Raw genomic sequence first — 21768 nt, 5'->3', positions numbered from 1 at the left:
TCTAAACAAATTGATTAACGTAGGCTCTACAGTAAACAGAAAAACAAGGTATTTAAAGTTAAAAATATCTTCCAGGCTTTAGATTTTTGTTGACAATGAGAATTGCTGTTCAGTTGTCCATAAAGGAATATTTTCTAAGGCCTGAAGGCTGCCATGGTAATTATAATGATCATTGATTTCCAGAAATCATGTCGTTCAAGCACATTAGATTGGATTTTCAAAGGTGTGAGTTGATGACTGGATGTCCATTTATTCTCACTGTAACCCTTTCACAATCTTTGGATTCAATTGCTGTATGTACAGGCGAATATTCTCTTGCAGGGGTTCCTGTAGCGGCACCTAGTTGTGAAGCTGGGCATTCAGAACCCTCATCATTGGTCGAACTGTCACATGACCGGCGGTTCTTTCGCGGGCTTTTGAGAGTAATCAGTAGTTAGTGGTCCTCGCATCGACAGGAGCTTTAATCGTTAACTCTTGACTAGGTACACGGTAGTTCGAGCATTTGTTATCGTTAATAAAGAATATTTAGCTCAACCTGCCTGGTCTCACTAAATTGGTGACCCCGTCGATCCAAACGTTTTTTGGGTCTGATCATGAAAGCCGCCAAGAACCTCGACACCAGCAGAACGCGGTTTCGCTTAAACTGCCCGTTTTCTGGGCAGTCCAACCTCCAGACTGATTCCTGGGATGTCAGGACTTTCATATGAAGAAAGATTGGATAGACTCGGCTTGTACTCGCTAGAATTTAGAAGATTGAGGTGGGGTCTTATAGAAACTTACAAAATTCTTAGGGGGTTGGACAGGCTAGATGCAGGAAGATTGTTCCCGATGTTGGGGAAGTCCAGGACAAGGGGTCACAGTTTAAGGATAAAGGGGAAATCCTTTAGGACCGAGATGATAAAAACATTTTTCACACAGAGAGTGGTGAGTCTCTGGAACTCTCTGCCACAGAAGGTAGTTGAGGCCAGTTCATTGGCTATATTTAATGGGAGTTAGATGTGGCCCTTGTGGCAAAAGGGATCAGAGGGTATGGAGAGAAGGCTACTGAGTTGGATAATCAGCCATGATCATATTGAATGGCGGTGCAGGCTCGAAGGGCCGAATGGCCTATTCCAGCACCTATTTTCTATGTTTCTATGTTTCTATGTGTGGTTCCAACACATTGAGGCCCAGTTTCAAATCCGGCAAATTGTTGCGCATTCCACTAAATACTTTAACATGGTCGGCACGCTCAACCAAGAAACCACCTTGCTTCCTTACCTCCAAAATCTACCTGCCGACCACAAGTACGAGGGCCTCAAGAAGCTGCTGCTGCGTATCTTCGGGCTCAGCCACCGCGATTGCACCGCCAGGATCATGCACATGGACGGCCTCGGTGACCGCAAGTCATCGATGCTGATGAGCGAAATGCTTTAGCTGATGGACGGTCAGGTCACCTGCCTTGTCTCCTCTTCGAGCAGGCTTTCATCGACTGATGGCATCCACCTGCTCCTCACCGGTATCGGCTTCACCGACCCTCTACAACTCGCCTAGCGGGCGGACGAGCTGTGGCTCACCAAGCAGCAGGTCGGCGCTTCCATTGGCCGGTTGTCTACACCTTTGAGACGGCCTCGACGGTCCATTCCACCCTCTACCGACAATGCCACAGACAATGCCGAATCCCTGTGGTGTTACTACCACCAATGCTGGGGTGCGGAGGCCCGCCGATGGCGTTCTCCCTGCTCGCATCAGGGAAATGCTTTGGACGATCGCCAGTAGAGGCTATCGCGGTTCGGCCAGAAACATCGCCTCTACGTCTAGGACTGCCATTCCGGGCTCAGATTCCTCGTGGACACGGGGGCCGATACAGCCCCTGTCCGAGGTCAACACCCATTCTGGTAAGCGAGGCCCCACCCTGACCACCATCAACGGCATTATGGGATTCGTACTGTTTCCCTTGTTTTCGGCTCCCGCCATTTCACGTGGCCGTTTACCATCGTCGATGTCTCCCAACCATTGTTAGGCGCCGATTTCCTATGGGCCTACTCCCTATTGGTCGATGTCAAGGGCCAGCACCCCGTTCATCCCGAGACCCTCCAGCACGCATCACCGAGGCCCGTGGCCCCCTCCTGCCCACACCTCGGTTCAGTGTCTGACACGGACGATGCGTATGCCCAAATTCTGGCCGAGTTCCCTGAGATCCTGAACCCCCAGTTTAAATCAGCCACCCCTAAACACGGTGTCGTTCACCACATCCTGCACATTTAGGATTTCAAGGCCCACTTGGACGGGGCTAAAAAAAATTCTAAAGTCGATCTGGTATGCGGGTATCAACAGATCCCCGTCCACCCTGATGATGTGCCTAAGACCGCTATCATTACCCCTTTTGGCCTGTTTGAATGGTTGCGGATGCCGTTTGGACTATGCAGCCCAAGCCTTTCAGTTTGGTGCGTGTACAGAAGTGGTGAAGATGTCACTGTTTAGAACATATTGCACACCACTCTACACCTGTGGTCAAACTACAGATAGACAAGTTTGCAGAGACTAATGGTGGCCTATAATGATGCCATGAGAACACTGCTAAGGTAACCTAGATAGTGTAGTGCTAGTAACATGTTTGTGGCTGCAGGAGTCAGTACTTTAGAAGCTATCCTAAGAAATCATATGTATAAATTAATTTGCAGGATAAATGACTCTAAAAATGTAATTATCGTGGCCTTGTCAAACATAAGGTTTTGCACTACACGCTACGAATCCCAGTTGTAGAGACACTGGTATCGCTGACTCGTTGTAGGACTGAATTTTCTTTTATATTCTGGATTTTAAATCATGTATTGTTTTTTTTTATATATAATTTATGATGCTTTTATAAGTGATATGCTAAGACTTTATATGTATTTTATGATCTTTTTATATGCAATGTATTTTTATGTAATGTTGTCCCTTGCCGGACCTTGAGTCCGAAATAAAGTTTATTATTATTATTATCCTTGGGAGTTCTATCAATGCCTTTCATGATTTTATGCACTTCTGTCAGGCCTCACCTCAACCATCTGGTTCCAGGGAAAACAATCCAAGTCTGAGTATATAAAGAAGATATAACAGGCCTGGGCTGTTCAAATAGATTTCTTAGTAATATATTGAGGCAAATGCTCTACCAGGATGCAACCAGATATGATGGTGGATTAGCTCTTAACTGAGCCATCCCTGAATGGCTGAAACGCTGGACCCGGAACATCACACTGTCCAGGTGCCTTCCTAGCTCCGCCCTAGCCTGCTCAACCTCTCCCTATAGCTCAGGTCCTCGAGTCTTGGTAATATCCCCGCAAACCTGAGCAATAAAATGTAGCAATAATAATGTAAGGTAATAAATATTAGAAATAATTGATATCGCACTTTAATGTTGTTGAAGGTGAAAGAGAGATTTGCATTGTGTGCTGTGAAATGTTGCCTGACCACAAAATAATATACTTCTACAGTAATAAGGCAGTTACCAATATATTTCAATGAGATGACCGACCTTAGGTTGTGAATTGCATTATTGCACTTTGTATGTTCAGCTTCTTCTCCCTGAACTGTTCTTTTATTACCTCTATCCAGGTACCTTGATGTCAGTGGCTGTAAGAAGGTTACAGATACAGGAGTTCAGGCTATAGCTTTGAGCTGCCGCAAGTTGCAATATCTGGACCTTAGTTCCACGGGAACTGGCAAATATGGGTGAGTGCTGGTCAGGCTATGATCAGATTTCTTTCCCTCTTTTTCTTCTCCTTTGTTTAAGTGCAGTAGCCTGGAAATTAACGTGAGATATTTCCGTATGAAATGTTGATGTATGACATTTCAATGAAAATGTTGACAAGTTCATTTTAAATAGTTTAATTCTTACATCAAAATAGGAAACGAGGACGTTCAGAATGAAGACATTTGGTATGTAAATTACAATGAACAGCACAATTCCCAGGCTTGTAAGAGCATGGAGAGTAATAAAAGCAATGAGGATAGCCTTATTCATAATTATAGTGAATGTGTAATATTTACAGTTCAGAATTATCATACGCGGACCGGGACAAAATGTTCTTATAATGGCACTCAGAGGAGAATGGTGAGAAGGTGTAAAGGAGATTTTCCCTTTGTATTCAGAATATAATTGGACATTAGGTTTCACTCATATAATGCAGTGTCACACGTTCCATTCGGTGATTCATTACTCTTCTTCTTGCCCCTTTGCCATTCAGAACATTCTAATGCCAGCATGTTTTATAATCTGATTATACCAGCTGCTGGAGTACTAAACCTTTGTCCTACCTGGCTTATCAAAGCTGCGTTTGTCAACTGGGTGGGACATTACAATTTTACACATTGAGAGATCATTAGTATCAACAAATAGTCATGTCTGCAAACAGTTCAGTAGGGCAGGTCGTTCCATACTTTTCCATTGAAGTGAAGCACATAAGGGGTCTCACTTCATACCATCAAACATTCAAGACAACAAAAGTAGCAATCACCAACTCGTGTGAATATCATCAGCCGCATAATAGATCTATGCATACCTGTATATTCATCCCACTATAATGGCCCATCTCATGGAGGTGTGTGTGTCAATATCATCACTCTGCACTCTGGACCCTGTTTTTCACTGTATATTGTGACTATTCTGGGCTCCTCCTTCATCTGTCTTGGACTTCGACATCAGTTCTGTTCAGTTTCAAAATAGCTATTCAATGTTCATGAGATTTTAGAGGGAGAGTGTTCATCTCACTACTCTATTATAACTGTAAACCACAACATCAGAATATTTTGAAGTGACATTTCACACTTCAGACAGACAAAATAATTGGGCCAGCTGTCAGTTCCCATTATATTTTTTCATGACTGCCATTTTTGTTCAGTCAGTACTGCCAATTAAACTTCCTGAAATGTTTTGTAAACCTGGGGTAGTTCAGGTTAGGAAGTTTATGCCCATTCTTAAAGTTGCTCACCTCCTAAATTACAACACTTTAAGCTGGGCTCTAGGTGACCCAAGTTGCCTTGAGGTGGACCTTATTTAAAGCACAGAATGTTTTTGGAAACATTGATGTTTGGTGATCTCAATAAGGTTATTTCAACGTAACCCACTTTATTTGCACAACTTTCACAAAGTTTTGCTGGCAATAATTCTTTTACTTGGGAAACATTTTGAGAATGATTCATAATAACAGAAGGAAAGACCCAAATAATAATACATTGGCAGGATATCCAGATCAAAAAGAAATGCTCCGAGAATTGAGAATGAATGAAGAGGCTTTGTTTCTGATTTCTGAGTTGCGTCAAGCAAAGAGTAGAGCTGTGATTACATTTTTACAGCTAACTATGCTTTGTGTGTGTGACAAAACATGGTTCAGACATGCAGAGTGCTTTACTCTTCTCACTCCACTTTTGTGGAGCTAGTTACTGTAGTTGGGTGTGGTATAACGTGAAAGACAGTAAGACAATTTTTGTAATCGGTTTGGAATAATTATATTATACATTCTACTTAGTTTATCAACAGTTTTTAACATGTACAATTAGCACTAAATACGACTGGTCTGGTCATAGAAACATAGAAACATAGAAATTAGGTGCAGGAGTAGGTCATTCGGCCCTTCGAGCCTGCACCGCCATTCAATATGATCATGGCTGATCACCCAACTCAGTATCCCGTACCTGCCTTCTCTCCATACCCTCTGATCCTCTTAGCCACAAGGGCCACATCTAACTCCCTCTTAAATATAGCCAATGAACTGGCCTCAACTACCCTCTGTGGCAGAGAGTTCCAGAGATTCACCACTCTCTGTGTGAAAAAAGTTTTTCTCATCTCGGTTTTAAAGGATTTCCCCCTTATCCTTAAGCTGTGACCCCTTGTCCTGGACTTCCCCAACATTGGGAACAATCTTCCTGCATCTAGCCTGTCCAACCCTTTAAGACTTAATGTGTGAAATTAAAGCTCTTCTTCATACTGATCTGTACTGTGAGAAAGACTCATTATACAACAGGAGGTTGAAAAAATGGATTTTCCACTGATAGATAGGAATTCGCCTTTCAACTAGGATTGTGAGTGGTGCCAATGAGTTTTGACCATAAAATATAGATCTTAGATTTTCTGGTGTCAGGAATAGAAAAAGGAGTACGAAAACACTTTAGCTTGAGAACTGCTTATTGTTTAGAATAATTAAATGGACTTTTATTTGCACTTTGGTCATGAGTGGTATCAAGGGTTATTGAAGACTTACAATTTGTGTTGCCAAGGACTGCTAGTAATTAAAAGGAATGTCAGAGCTGTACGTACTTCAATAAAGCAACATTTTCCTTGTCATTAATTAATAGATGAAATGCTTTTCTCAAACATATTGATCGGATCAGAACTATATGGTACTCAATTAGCATTTTGCATGGCATTAGTTGAATTTTAAAGGTGCTTTGTCCACCATCGTTTCTCGATTTGCACTCCTCATAAATGTATGCTCTCCTCAAAAGATAGCTCCCAAATTGAACCTATCTATTTCTTTGAATATACATTATTCTGGGGAAATTTCTATCATAGTGACAGTATTGCCATAGAGGGAGTGCAGAGAAGGTTCACCAGACTGATTCATGGGATGTCAGGACTGTCTTATGAAGAAAGACTGGATAGACTTGGTTTATACTCTCTAGAATTTAGGAGATTGAGAGGGGATCTTATAGAAACTTATAAAATTCTTAAGGGGTTGGACAGGCTAGATGCAGGAAGATTGCTCCCGATGTTGGGGAAGTCCAGGACAAGGGGTCACAGCTTAAGGATAAGGGGAAAATCCTTTAAAACCGAGATGAGAAGAACTTTTTTCACACAGAGAGTGGTGAATCTCTGGAACTCTCTGCCACAGAGGGTAGTCAAGGCCAGTTCATTGGCTATATTTAAGAGGGAGTTAGATGTGGCCCTTGTGGCTAAGGGGATCAGAGGGTATGGAGAGAAGGCAGGTACGGGATACTGAGTTGGATGATCAGCCATGATCATATTGAATGGCGGTGCAGGCTCGAAGGGCCGAATGGCCTACTCCTGCACCTAATTTCTATGTTTCTATGTTTCTATTAATACCCTTGGTTTATGTAGGAGTTGATACAATCGCTTTCCTTTATTTCCATGGTAGATTAGTAAGGTCACTGGAGAAGCAATGTAAATTGTGGCATTGGTGACACAGTGATGATAAGCCAACGTATTCATAGAAACATAGAAACATAGAAACATAGAAATTAGGTGCAGGAGTAGGCCATTGTAGCTAGGTGCGTTATTATGGCAAGAAAGCATTCAGAGGAAAGCTAGGGTAAAGATGCAATCCTATTTGATAGCATTTTCACAGAGATTGGATTAGTTTTGGACCTGTTAGTTAAGATCATAGCTAGCATGCTATGAAGAGGCATACAGAGTAAGTAGTAAGTAAGTAAGTTTTATTTATATAGCACGTTTTAAGTCAACTCGCATTGACACCAAAGTGCTTTACATAAAATAAATAATAAGTTTCCAAACAAACCATAGAAAAAGGTTAAAATAAATAAATAAAATGGACACAACACATTACAGAGTTCAACACAAATGTCCCCTCACAGCAGAATCAAAAATTTCCACTGTGGGGAAAGGCACCAGAAAGTTAAGTCCTCTTCCTCTGTGAAACACCCGAGGTCGGTGCCCATTTGTGGCCTTGCAGCCTGTCTGATAATTTTCAGGGCCCTCTTGCCGTGAAGATGGAACTCCAGCGTCGGGTGAAACATTCCTCAGCTGCTTGGAAAGTCTGGAGCGGCTGCCTCCTCCCCGGAGACCGGGGCACTCGTAGTCCTCAGGCCGTGCCGGTTGGAGCTCCGACCCTGGCGAACTCGATCCCAGGCTCCGCGGCGCTCCAAATCCAGCGCCGCCCGTGGCCGGACGCCCGCAGCCACAGCTCCGCGATGTTGGGAGTCGACGGCCACAGCGCTCCGGAGCTTACCGCACGGCGACCCGGTAAGGCATCACCCGCTCCATGATGGTGTCCCAGCGCTGCGCCGCCGCTGAAGCTGTAGTCCCGGCTGGTCCCGACAGGAAACGCCGCTCCATTCTCGATGGTAGGCCGCGAGGACGGGGCGAAGAAGCAGCTCGGGGGGATGCTGCCTCTCCGACCAGGTAGGGGACTAAGAAATAAAGTTTCCCCCTTCCCCATCCCCACCCACCACACAAAAGACCTCTAACTAACATTTTTTGACCGGACTTAAAAATAAAAAAAAGGTGAAAAGACGGACTGCGGGCAGGCTGCCATACACAGACGGCGCCCACTCCTGCACATCCGCCATCTTGGAAGAGTTGATGGAGCCTTGCATTTAACATTCAGGGGGATGATCACAGTTATAAGTCAAGGCAGAAGATGGCACAGTTCATTGTTGACTTTAAAAAACATTTCACTTACTTTGCATAGAACCCAATCAAACAAAAAATGATTCATCAAATGGACATCTGGATAGCATTCTTCTGATGTCATGCTTTGGTCTGTGGAAATGCTGACTGTTACAGGTTTCTGTTGACCTTCTCTGGAATAATGCTAGGATGTCAGGATTCCCTCCCTCCCTTAACCAAGAGATTCTATGGCAGTATTTTTGGGAGAATAGGACGTTTGAATAGAGCCTGCTCTTCTTTCATTAAAAATAGTGACACAGATTGGTTATTTGGAATTCAATGTACTTGGTGTCCAACTTTTAGGAAGATAGGCTGTCAAATTCTAAGAGGTAATCCCATTTATATATATAATTGTATAACAAAAATACACCCTTCCAGTGCAAATAAAGTACTCTTAGAATACTAAAAGATAGAAACATTATTAATGGATAATTTAATTTTCAATCAATGCCTTTATCCTCCGAAGTACTATACTAGAGTCTGATTGCTTCTTTATGTGAAATGCACAGTAAACATAGTTTTAAACCTCAGCATGGGAACCTTGGGAGCTCTTTAGCACCTCAAATCTCAGAAAAGTAATCCCCCAATATTTTTTTCCATTTTCCATTTATTCTAATAATTTATTACATTTTAATATTATTACCCATACAATGATTAGAAATTTAATTTGGAGTTTCTTATTCAATACAATACAATAATCTTTTATTAGCCAAGGATGTTTTGCAACATAAGAGGAATTTCATTTGCCAAGTCAGTCTTACAAATAAAAAGGAACGGAACACACAAAATACATTTTAACATAAACATCCACCACAGTGACTCCTCCACATTCCTCACTGTGATGGAAGGCAAAAAAAAGTTACACCTTTTAGAAACATAGAAACCTAAAAAATAGGTGCAGGAGTAGGCCATTCAGCCCTTCGAGCCTGCACTGCCATTCAATATGATCATGGCTGATCATCCAACTCAGTATCCTGTACCTGCCTTCTCTCCAAACCCCCTGATCCCTTTAGCCACAAGGGCCACATCTAACTACCTCTTAAATATAGCCAATGAACTGGCCTCAACTACCTTCTGTGGCAGAGAATTCCAGAGATTCACCACTCTCTGTGTGAAAAATATGTTTCTCATCTCGGTCCTAAAAGATTTCCCGATTATCCTTAAACTGTGACCCCTTTTTATGGACTTCCCCAACATTGGGAACAATCTTCCTGCATCTAGCCTGTCCAACCCCTTAAGAATTTTGTAAGTTGCTATAAGATCCCCCCTCAATCTTCTTAATTCTAGCGAGTACAAACCGAGTCTATCCAGTCTTTCTTCATATGAAAGTCCTGACATCCCAGGAATCAGTCTGGTGAACTTTCTCTGTACTCCCTCTATGGCAAGAATGTCTTTCCTCAGATTAGGAGACCAAAACTGTACACACTGGTCTCACCAAGGCCCTGTACAACTGCAGTAGAACCTCCATGCTCCTATACTCAAATCCTTTTGCTATGAATGCTAACATACCATTCGCTTTCTTCACTGCCTGCTGCACCTGCATGCCTACTTTCAATGACTGGTGTACCATGACACCCAGGTCTCGTTGCATCTCCCCTTTTCCTAATCGGCCACCATTCAGATAATAGTCTACTTTCCTGTTTTTGCCACCAAAGTGGATAACCTCACATTTATCCACATTATACTGCATCTGCCATGCATTTGCCCACTCACCCAGCCTATCCAAGTCACCTTGCAGCCTCCTAGCATCCTCCTCACAGCTACCACTGCCCCCCAGCTTCGTGTCATCCACAAACTTGGAGATGTTGTATTCAATTCCCTCATCCAAATCATTAATATATATTGTAAATAGCTGGGGTCCCAGCACTGAGCCTTGCGGTACCCCACTAGTTACTGCCTGCCATTGTGAAAAGGACCCGTTTACTCCTACTCTTTGCTTCCTGTCTGCCAGCCAGTTCTCTATCCACATCAATACTGAACCCCCAATACCGTGTGCTTTAAGTTTGTATACTAATCTCTTATGTGGGACCTTGTCGAAAGCCTTCTGAAAGTCCAGATATAACACTTCCACTGGTTCTCCCTTATCCACTCTACTAGTTACATCCTCGAAAAATTCTATACTCCAGGTGTGGCTATATTTAAGAGGGAGTTAGATGTGGCCCTTGTGGCTAAGGGGATCAGAGGGTATGGAGAGAAGGCAGGTACGGGATACTGAGTTGGATGATCAGCCATGATCATATTGAATGGCGGTGCAGGCTCGAAGGGCAGAATGGCCTACTCCTGCACCAAATTTCTATGTTTCTATGTTTCTATAAGATTCGTCAGACATGATTTACCTTTCATAAATCCATGCTGACTTTGTCCAATGATTTCACCACTTTCCAAATGTGCTGCTATCCCATCTTTAATAACTGACTCTAGCAGTTTCTCCACTACCGATGTTAGACTATCTGGTCTGTAATTCCCCGTTTTCTCTTTTCCACCCTTTTTAAAAAGTGGGGTTACATTAGCTACCCTCCAATCCTCAGGAACTACTCCAGAATCTAAAGAATTTTGAAAAATTATCACTAATGCATCCACTATTTCTGCGGTTACTTCCTTAAGTACTCTGGGATGCAGCCTATCTGGCCCTGGGGTTTATCGGCCTTTAATCCATTCAATTTACCTAACACCACTTCCCGGCTAACCTGGATTTCACTCAGTTCCTCCATCTCATTTGACCCCCGGTCCCCTGCTATTTCTGGCAGATTATTTATGTCTTCCTTAGTGAAGACAGAACCAAAGTAGTTATTCAATTGGTCTGCCATGTCTTTGTTCCCCATGATCAATTCACCTGTTTCTGACTGCAATGGACCTACATTTGTTTTAACTAATCTTTTTCTCTTCACATATCTATAAAAACATTTGCAGTCAGTTTTTATGTTCCCTGCCAGTTTTCTTTCATAATCTATTTTCCCTTTCCTAATTAAACCCTTTGCCCCCCCCTCTGCTGGACTGAAGTTCTCCCAGTCCTCTGGTAGGCTGCTTTTTCTGGCTAATTTGTATGCTTCATCTTTTGTTTTGATACTATCCCTGATTTCCCTTGTTATCCACGGATGCACTACCTTCCCTGATTTATTCTTTTGCCAAACTGGGATGAACAATTGTTGTAGTTCATCCATGCAGTCTTTAAATGTCTTCCATTGCATATCCACCGTCAACCCTTAAAGAATCAATTGCCAGTCTATCTTGGCCAATTCACGTCTCATACCCTCAAAGTTTCCTTCTTTCTTCTCAGGGGCCTCGAGCCTTCCATTGACGGGACAATCTTACTCTCGTAGCCGGCGGCGTTTGGGCCCTCTGCATTGGGGCAATCAGCTCCTGCATCGGGGGGGTGGGGGGGGAGGGAATCTCGGCTCCCCAGCGCCAGAGATCGGATCCCGGGTCGGGGCTGGTTGAAATCTTCTGCGTCTGTGGAGCTTTCCGACGGCTTCTCCCGACACTGCATGCTTTGTATTCAAGAAACAAGAAAGCTTTCAAATAAAAATAGATTCATGTTGGATCACTGTTCGTTACATTCAAGCATGACTATTAGTTGTTAGAAGGAAGAAGTTATTTACCACCATTGCAACTATTTACTCCTTGCTCAACAATTGGACTACTTACTCATTATAGATTAAAATAGCAAATGGAGCTGAGAGAACTGCCCATTTTCATTTTCCATTTCTCAATTGCGGTGAATTAAAATGTGAACTTGCATTTTCAATGTCATGACAACTGCTTCCCCTTTGTCCTCCACAGAAGAAGCACCTGATTAGTATTTCTCAGCAATATTTGCCTTGATCTTTAATTTTGCAAAGAACTACAACACTTCTGATGAATTATGTACTTATTTATTGGTCTCATCTCAGATGTTATAGTTAACATAATCCTAAAGCAAGGTCATTCATTTGGTCAATTACTACATTGCAATTTCAGTATATCTCTGTGCAAATCTTTAGCTTAGTTGCTCCTGAATAGCCTTATTGTTAAATTTGTAATCACTCTAAATTGATGCAACATGGAAACAGGCCCTTCAACCCATCAAGTCCACACTGACCATCGATCACCCATTCACACTATAGTAAATCCTCATTAGAATGAACCTTTGTTATAATGGACAACGGAATGGTGTCTGTTATTGCCGATTGTCCGCTATGATAAAGTAAGATATTATCATTGTATATAGTTGAAACAAAGAAGTGCAGATAATGATTAATACACAAAGGGACACAGAGTGCTGGAGTAACTCAGCAAGTCAAGCAGCATCTCTATAGAACATGGATAGGTGATGTCACGACCACTTCTTCAGACTGATGCAGTCTACTGAGTTACTGCAGCACTTTGTTATTTCACCTTAAAACTAGGCGCCTTCGTCACTGCAAGGTCCGGTTACACAGTTGATGTTGTGAGCCCCTGGCAGCACCTTCTTCAGGCTGCCGCTACTGACAGGATGCCTCGCCCTCGCCAGCTGCCGCATCTTGCTGTCGGCCGCCGCTTTGTCCGCTCCCCGCTCCACCGTCACCTCCTCCATCTTCTCCCCCGTGGTCGCTGACAACTTCCAAAGAGGTGTATGTCAGTGATTCCAGGAGAGAAGGAGGTGGCGGTGGAAGGGGGAGAGATCGACTGGACAGAGCAGTGGGGGAACGAGGAGGATGCGGAGGTGGAGGGGGAGCAAACAAAGTGATGACAGAAAGAAGAAGTGGCAGCTGGTGAGAAGGGGGGAGCCCATGGTGACCGTGTGCATCCTGCCGGTGGCAGTGGCCTGAAAAAGGTGCTGTCTCCAGGGGCTGCAACGTGAGCCGTAACAACAGCCTCATCAACTGGACCGTGCAGTGGGTGAAGGGTTCGCTGCACCTTACGAGCAGGAGGTGGCGTCGGAAGGTGGGACTGTAAGTGGCCGGGGAGGCCGTGTTAACCTAGGTGGCAATGGCAAGTCCGTCCACGATAACCAAAACTCATTATAAAGGGGGCCCATTAAAACAAGGGTTTATTGTAGTTCTATGTTGTCCCACTTTCTCATCAATTCCCAACATACTAAAGGCAATTTCACAGAGGCCAATTAACCAACAAACCATCATGTTCTGGATATGGGAGGAAACCCATGTGGTATTTCTTTTCATTATTATTTTCTAAGGGCCTTATTTCCTGTACTTTTCTAATTGATTCTAGACTTTCCCTACCACTGATGACGTTAACTATTCTGTAATTCCTTGTTTTCTCTCTCCTTAAATAAAGGTTTAAGAACATTGCACTCAGTGGAAACTTTGCTCTAATCTGCGATATTTAGCTGATGACAGCCAGTGAATCCATCATTTTACTATCCATCTGTTTCAAATCCATTGAGCTCATCTGGACATATCTGAGCAACTGTAATAGCAGCTGGTTATACTGTACATTCATTGATAAACAGTATTTAGTTCAGCGTATTATGGTACTGTTTGACCTTTATTGGAATGGATCATCATTTTAGAATCTGTTTCTGGTCAGATTCCCCGCTCCCCCCTTACTTGAAATGGACAGACATAGAGCCATAAAGGTATACAGCATAGAAACAGGCCCTACAGTCTGCCGAGTACAATGCCTATGTGAACTAGTCCATTCGCCTGTGTTGGGTCCATATCGTATCTATGTACCTGTTCAAATGTCTTTTGAATGTTGTAATTGTATGTGTCTCTGCCACCTCCTCTGGCAGCTTGTTCCATATACCCACCTGAGTGTCCTAAAGCAATGTCCTAAAGTAAATGCAAGATCTCTGAAAAAAATCATAATTATATAATTTATTCTTTTTACCCTAAAAATAGAATTTGTTTACTTGCATCTTATTGCAATCAGAACTTGGAATGTGTGAAACTCAGCTTCTGCAAAGAAATAACTGAAGATGCCTTAAAAAAATTGTGTAGAAACTGCAAACAGTAAGTTTTATCATTTTACTGATGTGAATTAGTTTGAAATTGAGGTTGGCTGTTGATGAATATTAGTGTTTATATATTCCAAGCATAAATATGTTTTCCAAATCATGATATTGCAGGGGGATTGAATCCAGGTTTGTAGCATGATCTTTGTGGTAAGTGTGCGATATCTTCTTGATGACCCTTCTCAGCATTGGTGTACAGAGGGATCGTGGGGTCCTAGTCCATAACTCCCTGAAAGTAGCAACACAAGTAGATTGAGTGGTAAAGAAGGCATATGGAATGCTTGCTTTCAAGTTCAGGGCATTGAACATAGAGTGAGGAAGTCATGCTGCAGCTTTATAGGGCTTTATTTAGGCTGCATTTGGAGTATTGCATGTAGTTCTGATCGCTCCACTGCAAGAAGAATGAGCAGGCTTTTGAAACGATATGGAGGAGGTTTACCAGAATGATGCTTATATCAGAGGGTATTAGCTACATGACACTGGGGGTTTTGCGAGGAGACTTAATGGAAGTATATAAAGTTATGAGAGGCATAGATAGGTTAGATAAACATAACTTATTTCCCAGGATAGTAAAATCAAATACTGGAGGGCATAGCTTTAAACTGAGAGGGGCAAAGCATAAAGGAGTTGTGCGGGAAAACGTTTTGATACAGAGGGTGGTGAGTGCCTTGAATGCGCTGCTGGAGGTTGTGGGTGAGGAAGATACGATAGTGGCATTTAAGACATTTTTGGATAAGCATATGGATATGCAGGGAATGGAAAGATATGAATTATGTATAGGTAAATAAGAGATGGTCTTGGTTTTGTGTTCTGCACATACACTGTGGGCTGAAGGGCCAGGTGTAGGCCTTTTGCTGTTCTATGTTCAATGTTCTGCACTTTTTGGAGGGAATAATGAGAAAAGACCTAAATTCTTCACAACAACATGTAGAGATTCTGTAATGCCTTTTTTGTTCAACTAATTAGTTCACCAACCAAACATTTGGATGGACAGTGTTATCTGGAGAGCTAAAGATCAGTGGAAATTATTAAAATATATTATATTAAAGTACAATGCTTTTTGGTATATGTGGCATGAGCAATTAGTGTTACATTTCTGCATCAATACCTGAACATTTAAAATGTTAGAAATAGTTCTTATTTTCAACTCTCCAATTTGCTCATTAGTTCAATTCCACTTTCCAGATTAGAAAACACATTGCTCCAAAGTTTTGTAATACAGTTGATGTACGACAATATTGAAAGTTTCTATCTATTTCCTTGAATGATCGAATGTGCAGTCAATAAATTAATTGTACGTAAATAAACTGAAGAGGCACTGAACAAATCAATTCTACTTAAGATGCTTAAAACAAAAAGTAGTATCTATAACTCCAGCTCTACCAATCTGTGTTTAATTTCTGTAAACCTTAACCCATACATTTGTATTTAATATATCAGTGTACACTTGCTTTTTGTTTTTAGACTAAAGTTGGTTCATCTCTATGGATGCCAATCTGTCCATAATCTGAAGGCAATTCAGGCCGTGAACAAGCAAGTGAAGTTGCACCATGATCGTCCACCCTGCAGTGCCAAAGATCAAGAATGTTAAAAACATGGTGATTCTTTATTAGGTTGTAGTGATGAACTTACTGATGTTTGTGCATATTCACCTTATAAACATAGGAGAAATGTTTATTCTTTTCTTCATGTTGTAGGAGAGAAAACTAACAAATTTTATAAAAAAGTACTTTTAGTTTACAATAATGTGACATATTATCATCTAATTTTGAAAATATACCAATGTCCCGGATGATGTTTCAAAGATGCCACATGGCATTTTGCTCTGAGATTTTGCATTCAGTTCACTTGTACTTGTTACAAGGGAACAGGTTCAAGGATCTGACTCGTAGAACAGAAAAAATGCACCCTCGTCTGTTAAGTTACAAATCAGCTTTATTGTCATGAGAGAGAACACAAACAATACATATCTCGGTATGCGCGGGGCCCATTTTACAGCAGCACACCTCCTTCTCTCTCTGCCTCCATCCACGGCTCTGGTCGTGACCCAGCCCGTCGGTGAACCCCTCTCATCAAGAACTACCTTATGGCTTACCACCGCTTGCCTTTATACAGGCAGAAATCAGTAATTGAAATGATCGCCGGTAAGTCCTGGCCAATAGCGCTGCTTGCAAATTCAAACTACAACCAATGGCAGGGGACTGCATCCGAGCAAGCCCCCCCCCCTTTGGAAACAAATGTTATCAGCCACAGACCTGGCGTGCAAGGTAATACAGACTGGGCGCGTAAAGCAATACATATAGCGCTACAGACATGGTGCGCAAAGTTTTAAACAGAGCGCTGTCATGTGGTACAGGTACTATTACCCAGGGAAGGGCCCGTCCCCTCATCGTTACAATGACAGGTACTTTTACTGGACTCGCCGGTCCCAGTTAGGCGGAAGCAGGGCTTCCTTCCCACCCGGGTGTAGTTGAATGGTGGAATGTACCACCTGTCAAAGCAGTGACACTGGCAATCAAGGGTGGTTCGGTGGCAGTTCTTAGCCGCACTATTCCTGGTCTTGTTACAAAAAGACCACACAGACAATTGTTCGCTATGATTTAAGGGGACTGCCGATGCCCCCACTGTGGTACTGGATGTGTGTACACACCCAGCATGCTGAGACATTTAGCCGTTGGGCAAATTTATAGCTTAGGGTGAGAAACTAGTTTTGAACAGGAGATACATTAATGTAGGCCGAGGAATCCACATTCCTTCCGAACACCGCAAGCAGGGAAGCAACGGTATACCAACTTAATAATTCACCCTCGTCCTTCCTGACAATCATTTCCTACCCACAAATCTCTGTCTCCACCTTGGAGGTGGGCACCGAGGCATTCAGGATCTTTTTCCTGGCCTTTTCTGGACTTCCGCGGTGGCCCAAATGCTACTGTATGCCCAAGAAAACAACATTCTGGCTAGGTCCCTGGACCTTATCAGGGTTAATGTACCACTCACGCTCCTTGAGCCGTATCATCAATGCATCCAAGGCCTCGACGGTATCACTAATCTCCGTGGTGCTGCCAGGTATGCGATACCGCTTGGTGCGAATCACTCTTGTGGGAGGTGGGATGACCAATGGGTCCCACTTGGCCTGTCCCACTAACACAGTGGCTTGGGCAATGCCAAAGGTGAACACCCCCCTGCTGGTTTGTAAGGACCGGCTTCGCAACACGTTCATTCCCAATATGCATTCGGGGAAGGGGGTAAAGAGGAGTGAAGTACTCACAGGGGGCCCGCTTCCAATGGACACGGGAAGGGTGGTTTGTTGGGCGGGGTTGAGGGTGCCCCCTAGCCCCTCTACCAGCACCCTCGGGCCGTGTATCTTCCCAGGATCCCCTGGGACTATGGTGTGTTCTGCCCCAGTGTCCACTAGGGCCACCCAGTACATTCCCCCCAATGTACTGCAACGGGTACGTATGGCCTCAGGTCTCCCGGCCAAGGAAGAGCTGACGAATATTTCTGCTGGGGGACCAGGCCACACCCCTACTGGAGCGGGACAGGAGGTCTCCATCCCTCAACTCCTCCCCCTGTGGATGTGACCCCACGGGTATAGCAACTGACTGTCTGTAGGGTGTCAGGGGGAGGGTCGAGAGAAGACCTCCATCCCTCTTTCCAGGTAATGTTGGTTCCTTTCTCTCCAGACTCGCTCGTCCTCCCCTGACAGTGATCTTTTCACAAAGCATAGATGGCGTGAGTAAGTATCCCATCCACCCGCTCCTTAGGGACCCCGAGCCTCAACAAAGCCATAAACATTTCCTTGAGGCTGAGACAGATTGTTCCCTGGTCCCCACTTCTACCATGTTCTATCTTACACACCCGGCTACTGTGAGGACCCACTCCTGCAGAACCAGGGCCTCCCCCACAGATTTCACTACAGACGGTCCCAAAAGAGGCAGAAGTATATCCTTCAAGTGGGAAGCCACTGTTTTCACCAGGAATCCTACCATGGTGGAGATTAGCGCTCGCTCCTCAGGGAATCCCAGCTGGCCATTATAAATGCCACTGTTGAGGGCCCACTGTCTGAGAAGACTGCTCCCCTCCTCCACCGTGGACCACTCATCTCTAGACTTCAGGTCCCAAACCAGCAAAGAGGGAACTTTCTCGCGATCGATGCAGTGGTGCGCTGGCATAGACTAAGCTCTGCTCCTCTATCCGACCGCGTCGTATTATTTACCCCATAGTTGCTTGAGAAGCCCCCTAATACTGACAGTTCCACATCTGATAACAGCATTCCTTCTCCCCTGTATCCCACATCCTTAATAGCCAGACCGCTAAAGATTTGCCTACCCTTTGGCGGAACCGGTCCCCCAATTCCACTAGGGCTTTATGTGGGAAATCATGTTTTCGACCAAGGTCGTCATGCGGGTTGGCCGGGCCTACTTCACTTCCCCTCCTTTATCTGAATAGGGGGCCAATGGGACAAGTGGTACATATGCGGGCGTGGGAATTACAGGACCTTTGACCAACAATTCCTGTTGGTCATCCTCATCATACCATATGTCCCCCTCCCACATGTCCCGGTCCTCTACCCTTTTTACATTGACTGGGTTGGGAATCCAATGGGACCCACTTGCGTCTTCTTGTTTCACATTTATTAATTTACATGCCATATCAACGTTTTTGTCTTTCATTTCCTGGGCTTGAGTTTGTGCCCAGCGAACAGAGTCGGTCATGGTTCAGCAATGTTGATTCAATTGCTCTAAATGTTGCTCTAATTCAATTATTCTCTGCTCTTTCTTCTCCATGGCCTCATGTTAGTTCCTAATTATGGTGGTTAGAAACCAGAAAGCCCCCCGTTGACTCCCCCTTTTTGGGGGAAAAATAGGTTGGGGATCAATTGAGATTTATTTTCTTTATTGGTAACATTTGACCCGGTTCTCCATTTTGGAGATATTTTCTGTATAACCAAAGCAGATATGATCTCTTGACTCTAGCCTATTGTGAGTTTTCAATCACACTACAGACTGTGGGTAGTATTTCTTCCAATATCGGGAATTTTCATCCAATGTGCATTGATAAGAATAGCTTATGGCTGCAGGAATCGGAAACGCGAACCCAGGATGGAAATGACGGGAAGCAACTTCGCAAGAAAGTAGGGGGCTGGAATGGGGATGGGATTGTGGGAGGGAGAGGGGTGCATTAGAATTAATGAAGAGAGGCAAATGCAGAAATAACTGAACAGTTTAAAAAGGAACCAATGACAAGGAACTTACGTAGAACATAGAAAAGTACGATGCAGGAACAGGCCCTTCAGCCTACAATGTCTGTGCCGGACAAGATGGTCGTGAGGCAGAAAGAGTGTGCTGATTGATTGATAAAAAGAACATGCAAACACAAATAGTTGTGGGTGGGGGTGTGTGGGGGAGACGGATAGGGGGATGGTGGGGGAGGGAGGTGAGCAATAAAACATCAGCGAAAAATGGAAAATAACCCAGCTCAGAGCTTGGACTGGGAAGGTTGGAAACTTATTAAATGTTTGATGAAAAAAGTGTATTAAACTGGGAACTAGGCATGAAGAACTGATGGTTTTGAATTGGGGCAGTTGTGGCTAAGAAATTATTCTCTTGTCGACAAGTTAAAACATTAGTACATGGAAGGTCCGTGCCATGTTTTTACCCGCAAGCATTGCCCACTGTAGAAAAGGCTTTACATGATCAACAAGCTCAAGGGATATAATCCTCCTTGTCAACAGAGAAGGTTGCAGAGAAAATGTTGGGCCATGGATTAGGGGTGACGGGGCAGTGAGAGGAATTTGTAGATTAGTAAGGGTGTTCAGGAAAGATGAGGGGAGAATCTATAATACAGACCACGATGGTAGTTGAAGTTGCGCTGGTAACTGCGATTAGGGGGAATAATGGGATGGTTGGAGAGAAGATCATGTGTGGGGGGGGGGGGGGGGGGGTTGGTTGGGAGTGATGGGGAAGCATGCAGTCATTAACAGGGCATAGGGTGAGGGGTGGAATAATTACTAACAATGAAAAGAAACTGAAGCGACATATCTGGAGGAAGAAAATTTTCTAGAATTTACTGACAGTGACATGTGGGATTGAATAACATTGAAGGAGGGCTCAACCTCTGGTTAAAAACTCTGTCCTCTGGTCTTGATGACATGATGTGTCCCATAGTGATTCCCAGTAGTGTTCAGATGCCTATGAAAATCCAGTCATTGAACTGGATGTGAAGACACATTGAAAATCCAGAGTCTGCAACTGTGTACATACTCTTCAAATGCAGGTGTACCTTGCTTAGTACTACCCTGCATAGTGCTCTTTCACTTTGGAGACTGACTTTTTTCCAACAAATATAATAAAGAGACCATTTTATAAATAAATAAACAGCATAAAGTAATTTGCGATTCAAACAATGCAAGAGTCACACAATAACTCTGCATGGGGAAATCAAAGCTCCTGTTGGTGAATCAAAACTCAAAGTACTGAAGTACAGAAGTACTGGAGCTGCGAATGGAAGTGAAATAAATGGGTAAACATCCGGCGTAAACATTGTGGTAAAGCGTACAGATTTACAGATTAGTTAGCAAGAGCTAGCAATAAGTGAGTTTAAATTAATTTATCAGGATTGCATCTCCATTTATGCTGTTTATAATAACCCCGTGGAGCACAATTTAATTTCGCACTCCATTTTCTAGGAACATATCTAGTTCTAGGAACATATTAGTGCCACTAATCGAGGCACTATTCTATATCTTTCCATACAGAAATGCTTCATTCTGATTTATTTCAATGATCTCATATAGTTTTATTGTTGGTTGCTTATACTAAAAAAATTATGTTTTAATATCACGATAATTAGTAAGAGATATTCCTGGCAAATGTACGTAGGTATGACCAAAGTATTAGCCTGTTAGCATGTTGAGCTGTTCAAAATCAATTCAGCTGCTATTTATATATTTTTTTACCTTGCATGGACCTTTTGCGTTCTGAAGGGAGTAATCTAGATGTAATCTGAAGAGATTGTACTATATTTGGAAAATGAAAATATCTTACTAGGTATTTTCTCCTTTCTTTCCAGCATGTAAAGATCACTGATGTAATGCCATATTTTGGCATAGGTGCTCCCACACAATGCATCACCATGCCAACCATGAAGAGATTCTTACTGTGGTTGAAAGGAACTGTGCTATATACCTCTCTGTTGTCCATTTTAACTCCATTTAATGTTTAGATGGGGATGCGGGAAGTCTTTTTTACTCATCGATTAAATATAAATAAATTTAATTGGAGCAAACTATTTTGACAAGGAATTTATTCTGCAATATTTGCTTTTAAGCACAATGCGCATTATTCATTATACATTCATTTGCTTACAATGAACACAGACAGACATGCATATTTTGCTCAGTGGAATCTTTGATTATTTTCTTACATCCACATCCTATGCTTGG

The 21768-nt window shown here is 43.1% G+C and overlaps 1 long non-coding RNA gene across 1 annotated transcript; it reads left to right on the top strand.

Moving 5' to 3' along the window:
* Positions 1-3587: 3587 nt before the first annotated feature.
* LOC116970927 lies at positions 3588-21506 on the top strand. Its single transcript, XR_004411359.1, has 4 exons — positions 3588-3696; positions 14212-14322; positions 15789-15922; positions 21396-21506. It is a non-coding gene; the product is annotated as an uncharacterized LOC116970927 (long non-coding RNA).
* Positions 21507-21768: the final 262 nt, after the last annotated feature.

This window comes from Amblyraja radiata, chromosome 3 (assembly GCF_010909765.2).
Source record: "Amblyraja radiata isolate CabotCenter1 chromosome 3, sAmbRad1.1.pri, whole genome shotgun sequence".
Classification (NCBI taxonomy): domain Eukaryota; kingdom Metazoa; phylum Chordata; class Chondrichthyes; order Rajiformes; family Rajidae; genus Amblyraja; species Amblyraja radiata.
The sequence above is the reverse complement of the archived record's forward strand: the minus strand, read 5'-3'. Positions and strand labels throughout refer to the sequence as shown.